At 33.3% G+C, this 19,409-nt stretch overlaps 2 pseudogenes; both read right to left on the bottom strand.

Moving 5' to 3' along the window:
• Positions 1–1,201: 1,201 nt before the first annotated feature.
• LOC149201935 (lysine-specific demethylase JMJ27 pseudogene) lies at positions 1,202–3,141 on the bottom strand (annotated as a pseudogene).
• A 15,294-nt stretch (positions 3,142–18,435) lies between these two features.
• Positions 18,436–18,994, bottom strand: LOC149201934 (uncharacterized; annotated as a pseudogene).
• Positions 18,995–19,409: the final 415 nt, after the last annotated feature.

Raw genomic sequence — 19,409 nt, 5'->3', positions numbered from 1 at the left:
CCCTTCAGATCTGCACAGAGGACATATGCCTGGACCGATCCATCCGCGCTTCCTCAAATTCTCCCAAGTTAAAATCTTATTATGAAAGGTGAGCCACGTGAAGTGTATCATTTTCGATGGACAACCATCCTTCCAGTAAATGTGAGGAAATATCAGATTGATCGGGGATCGTTTTGATTGCAAGATGTGCTGATATACTTCTTTGACCCTTATATTATTCATCTCCTTTGAGTGGCTCCATATTAAAAAGTCAGATTCCACATTGCGAAATATTCCACAATTCCTAAGACTCACCCTTATGAGATCCCACTGATTTGCTATCGAGTGAGGCATCTGAAGTGTGTCTGCGCTTTTCCATAGTGGAATAGGCCCCTGCCATTCATCAATCAGACTATCCCAATAGAAATATCCCCTTCTGTGGAAGAAATTCAAAAGAGATTCAGGAATTTTAGACACCCCACTGCTTCCCTTAAAATGATCTTTGCCAATAAGAATCTTGCTACCATTTTGAAAATGCCAGATATGATTCTTCAGAAAATAAGATTCAATCTTGCGGAGGCTATTCCAAATAGATGATCCATATGGCACCCCGATCATTCCTTTTCTGTACCAGAAAATAAAATCCTTCCTTTTTAAATATTTCGCCTGAATCATGTTACACCATGGACCAACACCATGAACAGCTCTCCACAAAGATTTGCATAAAAGGGCCCTTCCAAAAGATTGCATATCAAGTAAGCCCCAACCGCCCATGTTCTTTGGCAAAGAGATGCTGGCTAATTTTGTGAGATGAAACTTCCTCTTGTCTGCTTGGCCTCCCCAGATGAAATTGGCAGACAGTCTATTCAAGCTTTTAATAATGCTTACACGAATAGCAAATAAATGAGCCCAGTAGACCATGAGCTGGTTCAAAACTAATTGTACAAGAACTACTCTTCCCGCCAGTGTTAGACACTTGAATTCCCATGCTGATATCCTTCTGTGGAATCTGTCAAGGATCCAACTCCAATCGGATTTTGTGTAGCCATTTGCTTTGATCTGGAAACCCAAATACTTCATACCATAGCTGATAGGTTGCGCTTTGATTCCAAATAGTTCTGATAACCATTCTATAGCTTCTTGATTATTTTCATTGTGATAAATTGCAGATTTCTCATTGTTGACTATCAAGCCCGTAGCCATCTGAAAGTTTTTAATAATTTCATAGTAACATGTCCAGGTAACCCTTCAAGTTTCTAACTTGATGAGGACATCCAGCTGGAATAAAAACTGCCTCACCAAGGTGTTGTTCAAATGTCCATGGCTCTACTTGGTATTCCTCTTTCAATTTCTTTTTATGACCTTCATTCAAGTAAAAAGTTTGATCATGAATGGGGTGGACAACCGAATCAACCGATACATTTCTGCTATGTCTGAAGTCTTGACAGTGCTTTAATAAATAATCCTGTAACTTTGGTATGTCCTCTCTCCGGAAAATGTCCCAAAGAGCCCCACCACGTGTGACATCTAAACTATTCTCTCTATTGGCAATCCTTCCTTCCACCTTTGTTGGTATTGTACCAAGATCCTTTTGTTCACTACTATGAGCTTTCCACTTTTCTGAACCATCATATTTTGCTCCATCTATATCCCAATTTTGCTCTTCCATATAATCAAGAGACTTTGCCCTCAAACTAGATTCAATGTCATTATCATTAAGGCATTCATCAATAGTTTGACTTGAAGAAACTTTTCTGTTGCTTTGAGACACAGAAACATCAAATGATGATGCCTCAATTTTAGTTGTTTTTCCTCTCTCTTCTTCACCAAAGGAATTTCCAATCCTATCTGAGTCTTCATAAAGTTCTTCCGAGTCTAATGCTCTTAATGATCTTTGAATTTTATCTATCTTAAGTTGCTGCCACCCTGGGAACTTGACTTCAGCTGTATGAGTCAATACATTTACCACACATACATATCACAGTGCAGCTTAGTAACAGAGTCACCTCGGCCAAGTTCTTCACTTGTCCCATAAGCAATGTAAGTTCTGGGTCCTATACCAGGCTTTAAGCAATTATCAGGAAGCTTTGCTGCCAGATTAAGAAGGCCCCATTCAGGATGTGTGTACTCATGAAAGGGCAATGCATTAATGAATTCAGCTCTATGGCGTGGTAAATGTTCTTCAAAGAAATTTCGTGGTGGCCAATCCTTCAGCTTCAACATCAAAGGCCAACCATTTTTATGCATTTGACCATCTGTGTACCCTTTGAAAAATTGGTTGACGCTGATTTCAATTTCACACCAATTTGAGCAATCAATGGCCTTTATCTTTGTCTCCTCATTAAACTTGCCATTCATAGTCTCTCGAACAGGCCGCAACATGACCAATGGGTCCCAGCTCAGACTGGAAGTGCCTTCAAGAACATTCTGCACAATGACCGGTTGACCTCTAATCCAGTGTTTCTGGAAATGCTCAAGGCCTTCTTCTTTAGTATCCTGTACAGTTGGACAGTACAAATAATTGTCACTGTTGTCCTTCCTATGAGCTGCTTGGCATAAATTCCTTTCAGAATATCCATTTTTCCCATAAGAACCAGACTTGAAGCATGAGGTACAGGAGTGTGAAATTTTCAAGCCCTCTGTGACTTTGCAGCTGCTGGCCATTTCCTCTGCCTCTTTGTCAAGTTTTGCAATCATATTCATTCTATAAATGCATTTTAATTCTAATAAATGACAACCACAGCCACCATATTCCTTTGGAGGGCATGGAATGCTACCATCACTATTAGCCTTCCAATCTGGTAATCTGTCTGTAGGGTCTACAGTGCTATTGCTAGTAACCTGGGAGTGAAGCTCCCAACCTGATCTTCCACCTGACACCTTTGTTTGCTTATTTCTTGGTAATCCCTCTCTAGAATAACCTCTATCTGTAGACTGCTATTGGGCCAATTCTGCTTTACCACCACCTGGTTGACAGCCTTCTCGAAGCCCCCGACAACAACTGAGACAAAGATCATATGAACAATATGGGCATTTCCGATGGTAATCAACAATTGATGTCTTGCAGTTGTCACAGAACAGATGCTCATCTGCATTAAGTTTGGCTTTAGGAATCTCCGGCTTTATTGTTGGTTCACCTAATGCCTTATTATTATATTCCATAACAGACATCAAAGAATATATGTGTGACATCAATTTGCTTGATTTCACATCAATTCTATCTTTAGCGGAAGAATGTGCTTTTAGCATTGAGAAGATGTGATCGTTCAATGTTCTCGACTTATTTGCATTTTCCAGATCCTACCCATAATTCGTTGGTTTTGATGTTTCTCTTGATGTCAAATATGTTATTACTACATTATCCACTTCTACAACATTAATATTTGTATACACAAAGTCAAATAGGTCAAAGTGAAGTTGTTGACAAAGCAAGTATATTATTGTACAACCTCCCCAAGCTACTAAATCACCAAATCGTTGTTGATTTCCTATTAAATCTTCAATCATCTCTCCACAAAATACAAATTGAAGGCTGCTATAAATCCAATAGAAATCTCTTGAGGAAGTAATGTCGATGAAACCTATATTTAGAGTTGGATCCCATTTATCACGCACCATGTCCAAGGCTACACTCATGAAAGCAAGAGTGTAGTCTAAAACACTTCCTATTTGTATATTGCTGATATAGAATGAATAAGTTGCTTCAACTTGCTTGGAGATGGTATGAATGATGATGGTTAGAAGCAAAGTGGATGTGACAAAACTTCATTTGTTGCAGCATTAAAAACAGTTACAATAGAATTTTTACCACCTTCCAGAATTATTTTCTATTTTCATATGGAGCATATAGATTAAGGATACAAAATCTTGTCAAATAACCCCGACAATATCCCGATAAAATGATGCCAACGAAGGATTTGTAAGCCAAAAGGGAGAAAATTTTGGGATTCCATATAGCGGAAAGACCTCCAGAATTCCTTAGTGGATTGGTTGTGTGGACCGCCCAATTTGGGCATAAAATCAAGAGGATATTCTGAGCTTTGTCCCTATCTACCATTGTTTTCTGTAACAACACCAAAGCAGGCTTTCTGGTTTGAATTATATTATGCAGTGTTCGACAAGACTGTAGTGATCCAAAACTTCTGATATTTAATGACATGATCCTCAATTAGATTGGGTTGCTACGGGATAGTCTTCTATAAGGACCCGTGAATATGAGGTCTTTGTTTCTTCGTATTAGTAATAAGAAGTTCCTAGATCAATGTTTGGATAGAGAGTTGCTTCATTGGTTTCAGAAAAGTAAGTGTTGAGCTCTGACCCAACTCCATTACATGAGGATATATTTTTGTATTTAGTATCCTTTTTCTTCTTAGTTGATCCATTTCTAGGGAAATCCATATTATTAAAAGACTTTGTCTCCTGAAAAAGGTCTTCTTAACTGACAACGATTCGAGGCCCAGTGATTCATCCATTTTTAGATTTTCCACATCAACATCAATTAAGACAGGGGAAGTATTTGCTTGTATATTATCATGTTGAGAAGGATATGTTGCATAAGGCCTCAATTTTGGATGTCAACTGGGTTCATTTCCTTTTGTAATATATCGAATTTGGCCAACCTCCGGAGTGAAAATTTTATCTTCATTATTCGCTGAGTTTCCCCGTCCATATGGCCTATCTTGGGAATCTATTTCTTGAGTATTAATTCTTGGAGTCGACATACTGTTATCCTTTCTACTACTATTGTTTATAGGAACTTATTCTAGCGCAGGCACCTACACTTCATTTGGCAGCTCCCAAGGGACATGTTCTTTCTTGGGAAAAGTATGATTTTGATTTACGCCTATAGCCTTACCATGCATTTTGATGTCATCCCAACCAAGTCTATGTACGAATTTCGCTATTAGATGTATGGTATTATGGCATCCCAAACATCTAAAAGGGGTTCCCCAGTAATCCACTCGTTTTATGATAGATTGTTTACTCTAATAGATATCAAGGGTAGCCGGGAGACCTTCTATGGAATCTGGTTCAATGAAAAACCATGCTACTCATTTTTCTAGAAGGCCAGCACACCCTTCATCGACATAATAGAATTTTCCTATCTTGTTGGCAATTTCCATGATTTCCTTCTTGGTCCATAGTTCCAAAGGAAGGCCAGGGAGTTTAACCCATATGTATTTTCGCTGGGGATCTTCTTTAATAGGATTAAATCTGACCGTCTAATTCTACAAGCATAAAAATCCCCTACCTTTCACGCATGAGATTGAGCCAATCCTATCTGCATCTTCCACTGTCATGAAGTGGAATCCAAACCAACTATTGAGGAGCATGCTTACCTTCGGTCTATTTCCAACAATACAGAACCAACATTCTGCACCCATTCTTTCATTTGTCCACTAGACATCCTAATGTGTTCCCAGTGGTCCACCAATACCTTATGCTTCATCTTTACCACATTATCCCAATATATATCAATACCCATAATGAGTTTTTGTATCTGTTCTTGGGTCTTGATCGATTTCTTTTACGTTTATCTACTTTTTTTTGGATTGGGTTCCATTTGAAGATTCCTTTCCAAGATATGTATCTGAGTCCTCATGTTGGGATGTTTTCAATAGGCCAATGGATGTGGGAACTTGATTTGGTCTTCCCAGTCTCTCTGCAAATTCATTTTCTATGACTATCGATACTTCTATAATTTTCCTGTCATCATAAATCTATTCCATAGAAAAAGATTGACCAACCATGTCAATATTGACTATTAGAACTGCATTACTTTTTAAAGCCAATGTATTAGTCAGCACAATGCTACTACATATGGGTTAAAATAAAATCCAAATAAAATATGAAAGTGTGACCGATTTTATTTGTACTATAGAACAAAGGCTAGTGGGTTAATCTCCTAAAACAAGGTGTTAACATAGTCTGTCGAGAGGTACATTTTGCATCAGGATAACCCCTAGACTGCTATCTTTTTATGAGGAAGCAAAAACATGGAAAATGTTTGGTTAGGTAGGAATACAACTTGTCAATTTGGTCTAGCTTGAGTGATTAAAAGAGAAGGTTGTTAGGCTCTCCACCATTTCATGGATTGATATAGTGATGAGACAAAAGAGGCTCTCTCTTGAGACTTGACTAGGTGATTCATAACAGTTGTGGTGTTGGTGCCTTAACTTAGCCAGAAAATGGCAAAACTCTATTAATGCACAAAATTTATTACTGAATCTACCTTAGAGTATGCCATAGTCACTGAATATGGCATGCATGGTTTTACCAACGAGGCCGTAAACTTTTGAACAACGAAACTTTACATTGGTATCCTGGCAGTAGCTGCATTGGTCTTATTAGCATTACACCACTTTTAATATGGGTCTTCACAACAAAGAATCACCATTACACTTTTTTTATTTGTGTTAAAAAGAAACATAACACGCAATAGATTTCTTTTGGCATGCAATGTTGTTGTTGGTAGTTTTCTTGTATTTGTGCCACATGTAAAGCTAACATGCATTAAATTTCTTTCACCTTGCAATATTTTTATTGGAAACGTGCTTGTGTTTGGGCTAGAAACTATGCTAGATTTCTTTTTCTTTGCAATATTGTTGTTGTCAATTTGGTTGTTTATGATAAAAGGAAATCTAGCAAGTGTTAGATTTCCTTCACCTTGGCAATGTTATTGGAAATGTTGTGCTTGTGTTTGGGCTAGAAGTTGTGCTAGATTTCTTTTGCTATGCAATATTGTCGTTTTCAATTTGGTTGTTTATTATAGAAGGAAATCTAACACGTGTTAGATTTCCTTCACCTTGGTAATGTGCTTTTGTTTGTGTTAGAAGGAAATATAGCATGCACTAGATTTCTTCTGGCATGAAATGTTGTTTTTGGTAGTATGCTTGTATTTATGCTACATGTAAAGCTAGCACGCGTTAAATTTATTTTACCTTGCGCGTTGTTATTGGAAATTTGATTGTGTTTTTGATAGAAGTTGTTGGATTTGGTTTTCCCTACAATGTTATTGTTGACAATGTGCTTTTGTTTGTGCTAGAAGTAAATCAAGCGTATGCTAGATATCTTTCACATTGCAATGTTGTTTTTGGCAATATCATTGTGTTTGTGCTAGAATAAACTTTAGAATGTGTAAGATTTCTTTTACTTTGAAATGATTTTGTGAGTAATATGCTTCTATTTACGTTAGAAGGAAATTTAGCATGTGGTGGATTTCCTTCACCTTAGAATATTCTTATTGACAATGTGCTTGTTTGTCCTAGAAGGAAATCTAGCACGTGCTAGATTTATTTGACCATGTAATGTTGCTTCTAGCAATATGCTTATGTTTGTAGTAGAAGGAATGATATTGATTGTTAGCTTTAATTTGAGGAAACAATGTTTCATTACATACAATATTACTACCATACTATTTTAATTTTTGCATCTATATTACTTTTTCGTAAGTTGTGTGTTTTTGTGAAAATATAAAGTCACACTTTACACGGTTCAACCTTTTAATTACAAGTTACGATTTAATTGTTGTTACAGAATTGATACAAGCTACAATGGAAAATATAATTTTGGCAAAAGGGGACTATGTTGATCTCCTTATTAATGATCAAGTCATTGGGCTAGGAAGGGTCGAATTTGCAGAGTCTGGAACTTATTATGTTGGAGAAAGGGTTAATGCTAGTTATGTTACAATTTTGATAATTGATGTAACTCAACCACATTTGATTGATGAGGATGTTAATGAAGGGGACATACATCCATGGAAGATCATGGATTTGAGACACAACATAGGTAAATCAAAATATTGAAGCATGTATTATATATTATTGATAGCATAATAAATGTTTTTTTGGAGTAAATACTAACCTTATTTACGTTCGTTTATAGGTGCAAATGTTTCTTCCACATTTTCTATTGGAGCCAAGGTAGATCTTCTGCAACATGGAGTGAAGGTGGGCGAGGGCTCCATATTCAATACAGAGCTTGGGCATAAAGTGCATGGAAAGATGGTGAATAAAGGATGCATAGTGGTTAAAATCGAGAAGGTGTTAAAATATAATGCTCCTCTACCACATCCAACAGGATTTGAGCATACACTTGGGGGTGCATTAGAATCTTATGAAATTTGGCCAGAATCAGATTTGGAGCCTCACTGTCATGATCATGCCACAAATATTCCCCAAGATAGGGTTAGATTCATATGTTCAAAGGTTTCTCTTACACATGAATGCATGGGAACAAGCATGTGAATTGCCAAAGGAATGCTAGTTAATGTCCGCGAGGATGACATTGTTGAGGGTGAAACACTAGGTGAAATGGATTTTGGTGTTTTTCTAGAAGAGATAGATGGAAATTGTGAGATATGTAGAATTGGGGATAAGTCTATACAATTTTTGGTTAGATGGCCAATAAATAAGTTGGTGGACAACAAAGGTGTGATATTAAGGGTTAAGAAAAAGTTCAAGGAGCCACCCAAGGAAATGGTGATATGGGATGTTATAGAGGACAGAAATCCCTTAAACAATTGGGATGGGTACTTTTGTAATGAAAAAGATAGAAACTCAATTGATATGCATGTAACAAGGCCATATAAAAGGATTAAACAAGTTATGGCTACAAAAAAAATTGCAAAATGTCAAACAAAAATAGATGAAGAGAAAGAAATTCGAGTTTTGGCAGCAGATGTATGTTGTAGAAAAGATTGTCTTCAACATGTGGATAGGAAGGCCATTGCAAGTGCTAGAAGGGATATGAGACAAATAAATAAAAATGGTACTAGAGAATTTGTCTTGAATTCACTCATGTCAAACACAGTCATGTCAATGGGCCATGGCCATGGCCATGGCTTACCACCTATTGCTAGAAATGTAAAGGACATGAGATTTAATAGGAATATTATTTGTACGAAAGCATGGTATAAGATACATAAAATTCCTCAAAGAACATTCTATAACTACCAGCATTATTTCCAACATGGACAGATCAAATCTATTCATGGTAACACCAACACATGCAAAGCAAGAACTTACACAGTGGCATCCATAGAAATATTGCACAAAATTGTAATGGATAATTCAGATTTTTCACCAAACCAAACACATCAAGTTGAAGAAGATGGAACATCTGCTCCTTTAATATTGCTTCCTTCGACTTACACACAAAATTCTTTGTTAAAAGAGATCAATGAGGCTCTTCAAAAGCTCAATTACCCATCAATATCACAGTCAATAATGACCAAGATTTGGAATACTAAGTTAGGGCATGTGGCATTTTCAAAGAACACCAACTTCAGTAAATGCAGTGAATGTATTGTGTTGAAAGCACAAATGAAGTCAGCAACTACAAAAGAGTTGGAAGAAAAGGCACGAGGTAGGTTGAAGAAACATAACAAGATTGTTATGTGTGGAAGATATTGCTACTATGCCCATAGAATTATGTCAGAGCGGTTTCCAAAGGAGTATTTGAGCATTATCCATGATAAAATGGACAAAACAAAGACTTCAATCCCAAGGCTACGTGTCAAATCAAAATCTATTGTAGGAACAAATTTAGGTTTGTCATTGACAGGTATGCTTACACATGGGCATAAGGCAGGATGTTTTGGTCATTTCTCCTTACCATTTGTCCATATGGGATCACAATTTACTATGACATCTCTTGCAAAGTGCTTAAGGGACCTTGAAGACCCACAAATGGATATATATGGTGATCTACTTCATGAAAGTGGAATTTCAAGAAACCCACTTACAAATGCATTAATTGACACCTCTATTTACTTAAAATGTCAAGGGTACAAGGATGATTTTATATCTCATGGAAGTTCAAAAAGTCAAAATGTTGATTTTAAACCTCTTCCTCCACATTTGTTGTTACAGTTGGACAATGCAGCAAGTGATAATAAGAATCGCTATCTTTTCATGTTTCTATCGCTTTTAATTGCACCTGGTGTCTTCATCACTATTGAGGTTGGGTTCATGCCTGTGGGGCACACCCATGAATACATAGATGGAACCTACGGAAGAATGTCTTCCAACTTAAAAACTAAAGATATTTATTCTTTACCTGAAATGATGGTTACATATCGCACAATTGAAGAAAATCGAGTGTTTCCACCTACACTTATTGACAAGGTCTATGACTTCAAAAGTTTCCTTAATGGATACATCAAGGAGGGAAAAAATGCACTAGATGGACATCTTAATGTCCAATACTTCCAATTTCTTGTACTCAATGATGTTCCAGTACTAAGGTACAAAGAATCAATTAGAGATATTGAGTGGTCAAAACCAGTTGAGTTATGGAATATAGATGATGAAGGCCGACCTATAATTCCCATAGGGAAGCCATCTTTCTTAACTTCCAAACAAAATGATGTCTATTTAAAAGAACTAAAGGAAGGGATAACATCATACATAAAAATGTGGAAAGACACTATTGGGAACGAGGATTCACCAATTGTTACAGAGGAATAGAAAAATAAAGTAGTGTATTGGGAAAAAGTTCTTGATACATTAGATGGAATCTATAATGATCATAGAATAATAGATGGAATTGATTCATCTTTTGAGCGTTTCTGGCCCAGGACAAGGCACATTGTTGATGTTGATAGTAATGCACTCCAAGGAATGTCAAGTATTATAGATGGAGATTTTGATAATGTGATAGATGAACCAATACATGTTGGACCCAAATGCAACAAGCCAAAACCAACTTTCAATCTAATGATTGATGTTGAGAAAGGAAAGATGTTGCTAGTTAGATCAGGAAATGAGGATGCAAGAGAGGTGATTTGGATGGCAAAATCCATCTCAAATAACTTTAGGGATAATGAAAGTGAGAATCTTCATGTAAAGGTTGACTGGTGGAAGCCTATGTCAGGGAAATACAATGGAAATTTTTTAGAGCAATATTGGGTACCAAATCCTGATGACACAGAACTTGGCTCTATTCCAATTAATACCATAGTGTGGGCATGGATGCCAAAGAAAGAACATTGCAAGAAGACCAAGATAAATAGATATGGTGTAGTAGCCATTCTTGATCTACTTGAGCGAATATCTTAAGAGTAGGTTTATATGATTCATGAATGTAATTTTTTTTGAAGGATCTATTAATATACATTCATACACACTTTTCCATATTTGTTGTATATCAAATATTCTCTTCATATTCTTTTTGGAGGAGTTTTATATTATTTAATATTTCAATGTAATCATGTGTTATACAAATTACATGACAATGGCATAAAATATTTAAGTTTTCAAGGATTTATTTCACCAACATGACTTCTCACCATATCAAATATGCATAATCAAATTCAATAATGCACTTAAAAACATCTTCTAAACTTGGTTTATTAAAAAAACAATGGAGTACCTAATTAGTATTCTATTTAATATAAACCATTTAAACACTTAATGAATAAATGCTAGACACTAGATATAATGTTTGAGGTGAGTTTTCCTTAATTTTCCTTATTATAATTGATATAAATCAAATTCACTATTTTGTTGCACTCTAATTTATAAAAAAAAAAAATTGATCATTGAACAACACAACTAGAATTATAAAATATTTCCTCTTATAGATTTTGAAGTGTGCCAACATTGTACTAGTATAATTAATTTGTACTCAACGTCGGAAAAATAGTTAGTGTCAATTTAAAATGGTCAATAATAGTAAGAAAAACAATATTAATATATTCTTAAATAACTTTATAGGTAAGTTTTTTTTTTGCAAAATCTATTATTCACGAGTCAAATTTAATACATAAATATAAATGATAATGATAATAGAAATAATGTAAGGAATCTAAGTTTTAGTTGAATATTATTCATGAGTCAAATTTAATACATAAATATAAATGTTAATGATAATAGAAATAATGTAAGGAATCTAAGTTTTAGATGAATGTTAATATGTTCTTTTCAATATAATATCCTTAAACACTACAGGAATAAAAACTAAACATTTGTAATAAATAACTTAGTCAATTTTCTCTCTTTCTTGTTGTATTTGAAAATAATCAAATTGTACTACTTTGTTACTATTCTAATTCATGATTGATTTTGATCATTAAAATGATTAGTAATTGAGATGAGAGGCTCATTTTACAACCCAATATGGGGGGAAAAATAAAAATTATGTTCTAAATAGAAAAATAAAAGAAATGAATATTTTGTAAAGTAATTAGAAGTATATAAAATGTGTGAATTAGATGTTTAAATTTTATACTTTTCAAAAAAATTCAGCTAGAGATATAGAGAAACTATTTGAAAATTTATGTTAACTAATTTATGTCAATATCAACTTCATATATATCTATATATAAGAAAAAAGTTTTTTATGGTTAAAATTTTTATTTGGTGGTATATCTACTCTATTTAGCATTCAAAAATACAGTTTCAACAATGAAAAATAACACATTGTATCTTTCATTCAAAATGTTTGCACGTGAAGAAATTTGATCCCTACATCTGCACTTAAAATGGATCTATGATGGTATATATTGGACACAATACTATGATCATTTGTCATTAAATAACTTTATAATTAATATATAGCTTGCATGTTAATCTATTATTCATTAAGTAGGCCTCAAGTTTTTAACATAAAAGTACAAATAATAAATAAAAATAAATTATGCTACTACTAGCATTCAACATATAATTTGATCTTAAAAAAATATTTTGTCCTCAACTCTTAAATGGTGCAAACTTCCTACAATAGTATGTAATGTTGATGGTGATAATGATGATTATCATCCACTAAGACCAAATACGGTATATAAGAAGGTAAAAAGATATTACTAAATGTTATTTCAAATTTTATTGTTATGCTAAAAAAACATTAAAAGAAGTGTTTCAAGATCATCATAATTTTGTTTAGTTAAACAATCTCGAAGGTTGGTTGCGTCACAAATATTTTGAAATTTAATTCCAATATGAGTATAAACTGGATGATCTATGACAATTTCTAAATCTTCAACCATATTACTAGTGTTGCAAAGGTGATAGCCTTTTTATTGTGCTAACACTCTTTTAGTAATAATCATAACTTAACACATACATGATATTTTACTATATATTGGATTATAATTAAATGGGTTAATAATAGCAACATACACATCATTATTTTCATAAAATAACCTTAACAAACTTATCTTTTAATATAAACCATAAAAATATTAAAAATAGATAATGTAAGGAATCCACATTAAGATGTGAAAGATTTGCTTTTGCAAGTTTATATAAATTTGTTTTATAAATTTTATCATGATAATTTTTACACAAAAAATGGTGAATATCTACATTAAAATTAGTGAACTAAGTGACTTTCTAATTCCTCATTTCGAAAAAATTTAATCTAGTTAATGTTCTAAATAATGGTATATATTGGACACATTACTAAGATCATTTGTCATTAAATAACTTTATGATATATATTAATCTATTATTATTTAAGCAAGCCTCAATCTGCTACTCACATTCAACATTTAATTTGATCCTAATTTTTTTTTTCTCCTCAACTCTAAAATAGTGCAAACTTCCTACAATAGTATGTAATTATGATGGTGATAATGATGATTATCATCCACTAAGACCAAATAAGGTATATAAGAAGGTAAAAAGATATTACCAAAAGTTATTTTGAATTTTATTGTTAATATGCTCAAAATGCATTAAAAGAAGTGTTTCAAGATCATCGTAATTTTGTTTAGTTAAACAATCAAGAAATTTGGTACCGTCACAAATATTTTGAAATTTAATTCCAATATGAGTATAAATTGGATGATCTATGAGAGTTTTCAATCTTCAACCATATTACTAGTGTTGCAAAGGTGATAGACTTTTAAATTGTGCTAACACTCCTTTAGTAATAATCATAACTTAACGCATACATGATATGTACTATATCGGATTACAATTAAATGGGTTAATAATAGTAACATACACCATTATTTTCATAAAATAACCTTAACAAACTTATCTTTTAATATAAACCATAAAAAATATTAAAATAGTTAATGTAAGGAATCCAAATTAAGATGTGAAAGATTTGCTTTTGCAAGTTTATATAAATTTGTTTTATAAATTTTATCATGATAATTTTACACAAAAAATGATAATTTTACACAAAAAATGGTGAATATCTACATTAAATTAGTGAACTAAGTGACTTTCTAATTCCTCATTTTGAAAAAACTTAATTTAGTTAAAGTTCTAAATAATGGTATATATTGGACACATCACTAAGATCATTTGTCATTAAATAACTTTATACTTAATATGTATCTTGCATATTAATCTATTATTCATTAAGCAAGCCTCAATCAACTTTTTTATTAACATAAAAGTACAAATAATAAATAAAAATAAATTATGCTACTACTCACATTCAACATTTAATTTGATACTATTTTTTTTCTCCTCAACTATAAAATGGTGCAAACTTCCTATAATAGTATGTAATTGTGATGGTGATAATGATGATTATTATCCACTAAGACTAAAAATAGTATATAAGAAGGTAAAAAGATATTACTAAAAGTTATTTCGAATTTTATTGTTAATATGCTCAAAAAGTATTAAAAGAAGTGTTTCAAGATCATCATAATTTTGTTTAGTTAAACAATCAAGAAGGTTGGTAGCTTCACAAATAGTTTGAAATTTAATTCCAATATGAGTATAAACTGGATGATCTATGAGATTTTTTTAATCTTCAACCATATTATTAGTGTTGCAAAGGTGATAGACTTTTAAATTGTGCCAACACTTTCTTAGTAATAATTGTAGCTTAACACATACATGATATTTACTATATCTGATTATAATTAAATGGGTTAATTATAGTAAAATACACATCATTATTTTCATAAAATAACCTTAAAAAAATTGTCTTTTAATATAAACCATAAAAACTATTAAAATAGATAATGTAAGGAATCCAAGATTAAGATGTGAAAGATTTGCTTTAGCAAGTTTATATATATATATATATATATATATATATATATATATATATATATATATATAAAGTTTATCATGATAATTTTTACACAAAAAATGGTGAATATCTACGTTAAAATTAGTGAACTAAGTGACTTTCTAATTCCTCATTTTGAAAAACCTTAATCTAGTTAAAGTTCTAAATTCTAGATCCATTGAAAACTTCCAAATTTAATGAAATTTGTGTTACTTGCATGAATTAAACTTGCATGAATGGAAAATCTAAACTTGAAAACTTGAAAACAATAAAATGACATGCTTGAATGAAATCAAAGCAAAACTACAAAACAAAATATACTCTAACTTACATTCTAATATGCTCCATCACATCTACTTCACATCTCCTTCCATGTTGAGAACATCAAAGCTTTATTCAAATTCTTCAAAATTACAAAAGTTTACAAAGCTCTCCAAAGCTTTCCAAAAGCTCCAAGGCTTTCCAAAAACTTTCCAAAACTAAAAAGCTACTAAATGGAGAGAGACCTCCTATTTATACAAAAAGATGAGAAGTCATCTCATTAATGAGAGTCCATGAATCTCTCCCTATACCTATAGAGTTATAATCAAAATTGGAAATGATAAGACACATGTCTTCTTAGAGTTTTAATACAAATAGGAAATGTGACACATATCCTCATGATCCCATGATCCTCTCCACTCAAATTCGAATTTGGCCTTAGGGTGCCACATAAACGTCTTCTAGAAGCCTCCTTTTGACCTACACATGTCAACAATCTCAACCCATTTGTTGGGTATAAGCATATGCACATTATTTTCTAATTTTTAACCATAAATTCACTTAAAAAGGCTAAGAATTAATAAAGTTTGGAAAAAGATAAATGTGACCCAATGATAATGAAAGTGAGATGAATGTAGTGACATGGTAGTGAAATGAAGGTGAAATGGAGGTGATATAATGGACATAATAGTGAAATTGTAATGGAAATGTATGACAATTTCAAGACCCAACATACCCCCCAACTGAAGCTATTGCATGTCCTGATGCAATATATATTACATTAATTATTTTGATCCTTGAGCTTTGGCTTAACTTTGCATGATATAATTTGATAACTTCATTCTTCTGCAAAGTGTTTTACTTGAATTGCAACATGGTTGGTTCTTGTGTTACAACCATATTTTGTTGTTGCATTCTATTTTTATCTTTGAACTTTGTATAATGATATTTTGATTATTGTTGCAAAGAATATCTTTATTGGATTGCATGATGGTTGGTTCTTGTGTGACAACCATGATTATGTTTTTATCCAATTATCCTTTAAGCACTTTTGAAAAGCCATTGTATGCTCATAATAATAATGTAATAGTTAATATATTTTGGAAGTATGTGGGCTTCTGAATATGATATGAACATGGCAAGATATGAATATGAATATATTTCCCCCCCCCCCCCCAACTGGTGGTATTGACAATTTTATGAAATGAGGAAGAGAAATGTTTTTCCAGCAATTATCATTCTAGCTTTGTATGGAATTCTATGGTCAAAAGTTAGAAAATGACATGCCTTAAGTTACCCTTTGAAATATATGAGTTGTATGTGTGGTGGCTACAAAATTCTGATCATAATCTTCTTCAAGTGGCTGGACAAAAAGAGTCATGGATAAAGGAGGCAAGATGAATTTTTATTGCTTCTACTAGAACTTGCTGAATCTACTGCTGAATAGTGCTGATCTATTTTCTATCTGCTCCAAAAATGCTGAAAATAATAGTTTTCATGTCTTCAAAACTCATTGGAACAATTCCTTCTATGTGAAGAGATGTTCTGATGTAAAACATAGCAGGAAATTGTTGACTTAGTGGCCATTAATGAATGCCACTAGTCAACACGAAAACTCTCACCATTAATGAAAATGAGAGTCAAGATGCCCAAACACATCTTGCTAGGTACGAATGAATTTGTCGATGTCAAGTCACCTAGAAGATCCAATAAACAAGGGACATTAATGTATTCCCATTGTTCGTCGGTATGAGGACTTGCCATTAAGGCATGAAAGCCTCAAGGTGTTTTTGCAAGGACTTAGACTCATAGGACTATGGACTCAATAATTTGCATTGAAGCAGGGCTTATTTGCAAAATGAAAATGATAGGAAAGAGAATATGAAAATGGAAGATGGCAATGGAAATTAGAAATGTCAATGGGCAATAAGCATGTGACTGAGCCTCTTGCTTTTATTTGTGGGTTATGAGTGGACAAAATGTAATGGAAAGTGTATGTGAATGTAAATGGAAAATATGAAGGTAAATGAGGTGAATGGTTTATTATGAAGTATGGATGTAATGGAGACAACAGTATTTGAATTTTTTTCAAGTTTTTGGATCTGATTTTGCATTAGCATGTTTCTTCTTTGTTGTTGATCATCCTCCTATGAAACAAATTGGTCTCTTAAGAGAGACACTATTCACTTGTAGTCATTTGTCCTTCCTCTTGGAACCTGCAAAAAAACTAATACTTCTTCTGCAATGGAATGTAAGATTATCAAAGGAGAGAGGTGATCAATCTTTTTAGTTATGATATTTACACACAAAACTAAGAATTCATATTAATGAAACAAGTTCAAAAAGGAAAACCAAAATAATTTATACCTGCTTCAGAATTAGTGCATCAAGTTAACTATTGTATCTTTTCAGCAATTTATTTCATTATTTACTATTTCAAACACCAACGATGGATTTCGCATTATGTAGATCTCATCGATATCTTTCCAATGACACTTGAATCATCAAAATCTGATTTCGTGTGAGAAAGTTAGACTGATTTGAACAGTGAGGTTTTTCAGTTGCAAAATTGATGTTTAGTTGCAAAATGGTTTTAGCTGTGCAATGACTTTAGCTGCAAAATGGTTTTAGCTGCGGAATGACTTTAGCTACAGAATGGCTTTAGCTGCGGAACGACTTTAGCTACAGAATGTGCACAGTTTCTGTAGCTAAAAATCTTGAAGAGAAAGTTAACCATTCATTTTTCATCATCAGTCCAAAATTAATCAATACCTTTCCGAAAAATGAGCAAATAACCTACTTATTTCATAAAAAAAAAAATGTTTTTTTTAATAAAAACTGTGCTGACAGATTTTATATCATCGCATGCCTTTTGATAAGCATATAATACAAATCCATTGAACACAAATTTAGGCTCTCTCTATGTGACATTTATAGTTTATACCATCAGCCAAAAGAAATTCAAGGTGCTAAAGTCTTCCTATCCCATGACCAATGATCAAATTTAACCTCCATAAATCTCAAACATATTTTAGTTTCAAGATTCTCACATTTCAAAATCGTCAATAGAAACCTATCCGTGTGGTCAATTTAGAGCAAATGACAGTCTTACTATGAAGAATATGCATGCACTCCATAGTGCAGACAAGGAAAATATTGTGAAGGCACTACAGAAGCTAAAATTCAATAAAGCTGAAATGCCTTAACCAATCATCTAAACTTGAGAGAAGCTCAAATAGGATGGATAGGGCAACCTATATTGTCATTTATGAAATAGGATGGATAGGGCAGCCTATATGATTGTTGATGTCCCAAACGATCTCACTATCGTACTAACTCTTTCAGCAAAAGCACGTGAGGTGATTCTCTTTCCTGGTACATGGAAAGGATTTTACACAGCGTCCACATATGCAGCATGAAATTGTCTGAAGAAACTCCTAATATCTGCATTTTTCAGGTCCTCATCTATTGTGACTAAAAGGAATTTCACCTTAGTGTTTGTCAAATATCCATACACTTTATAGTTTTCACTTGGATAAAGAAGTCCAAGATATGTTTCATTCAAAGTTGACCCAATTTTCTTTAGATTATTTACTCTTTCATCAATTACATCCAGAGAACAATGCACAATGTAGTGTAGCTTCAAGGCATCATCACCATCAATGAAACTTTGTATGTACAGAGGATTATTCTGCGGACCAACTACTAAAACACAAATTATCATCATTTCCTGCAACTTTATAGACTACCAGACAATAGAAATTGCATCATATATCTCCTCTAAATGCCTGATTCTTTTGAATTGAAGCTATCTCTTCAGATCGACAATGGTGTGACCTGACCTTTCTTAAGCACTGGAGGTAGCCACAGCGTCTGGTTGAATAGAAACCAGGCAACCAACTATGTAACAGCACAGTCCCCGTCTACGATTAAAAGGTAAAACAAAAGAATCATCTGAAATTAAGGCACCAAGCTCCTTTTTTACTCTACAAATCTCTCTTTATCCACCGCATCAACCAAATAGACCACGATATCCACCTTGGCATAATGAAGTACGAGTTAAAGATGGAAGGCATTAAATCGGGAGGCATGGCGGGAGACGTGGTGGAGTAAGATTGAATGCCAGCACACCATTGATTCCCAAATCATAATTCCCCTCTTCGAGCACGCCGAATTAAATCAAC

This window comes from Pinus tabuliformis, chromosome 2_1, assembly GCF_031772625.1.
Source record: "Pinus tabuliformis cultivar Carrire ecotype Pingquan chromosome 2_1, CPIR1, whole genome shotgun sequence".
Lineage (NCBI taxonomy): Eukaryota > Viridiplantae > Streptophyta > Pinopsida > Pinales > Pinaceae > Pinus > Pinus tabuliformis.
This window is presented reverse-complemented; position numbering and strand designations above follow the sequence as displayed.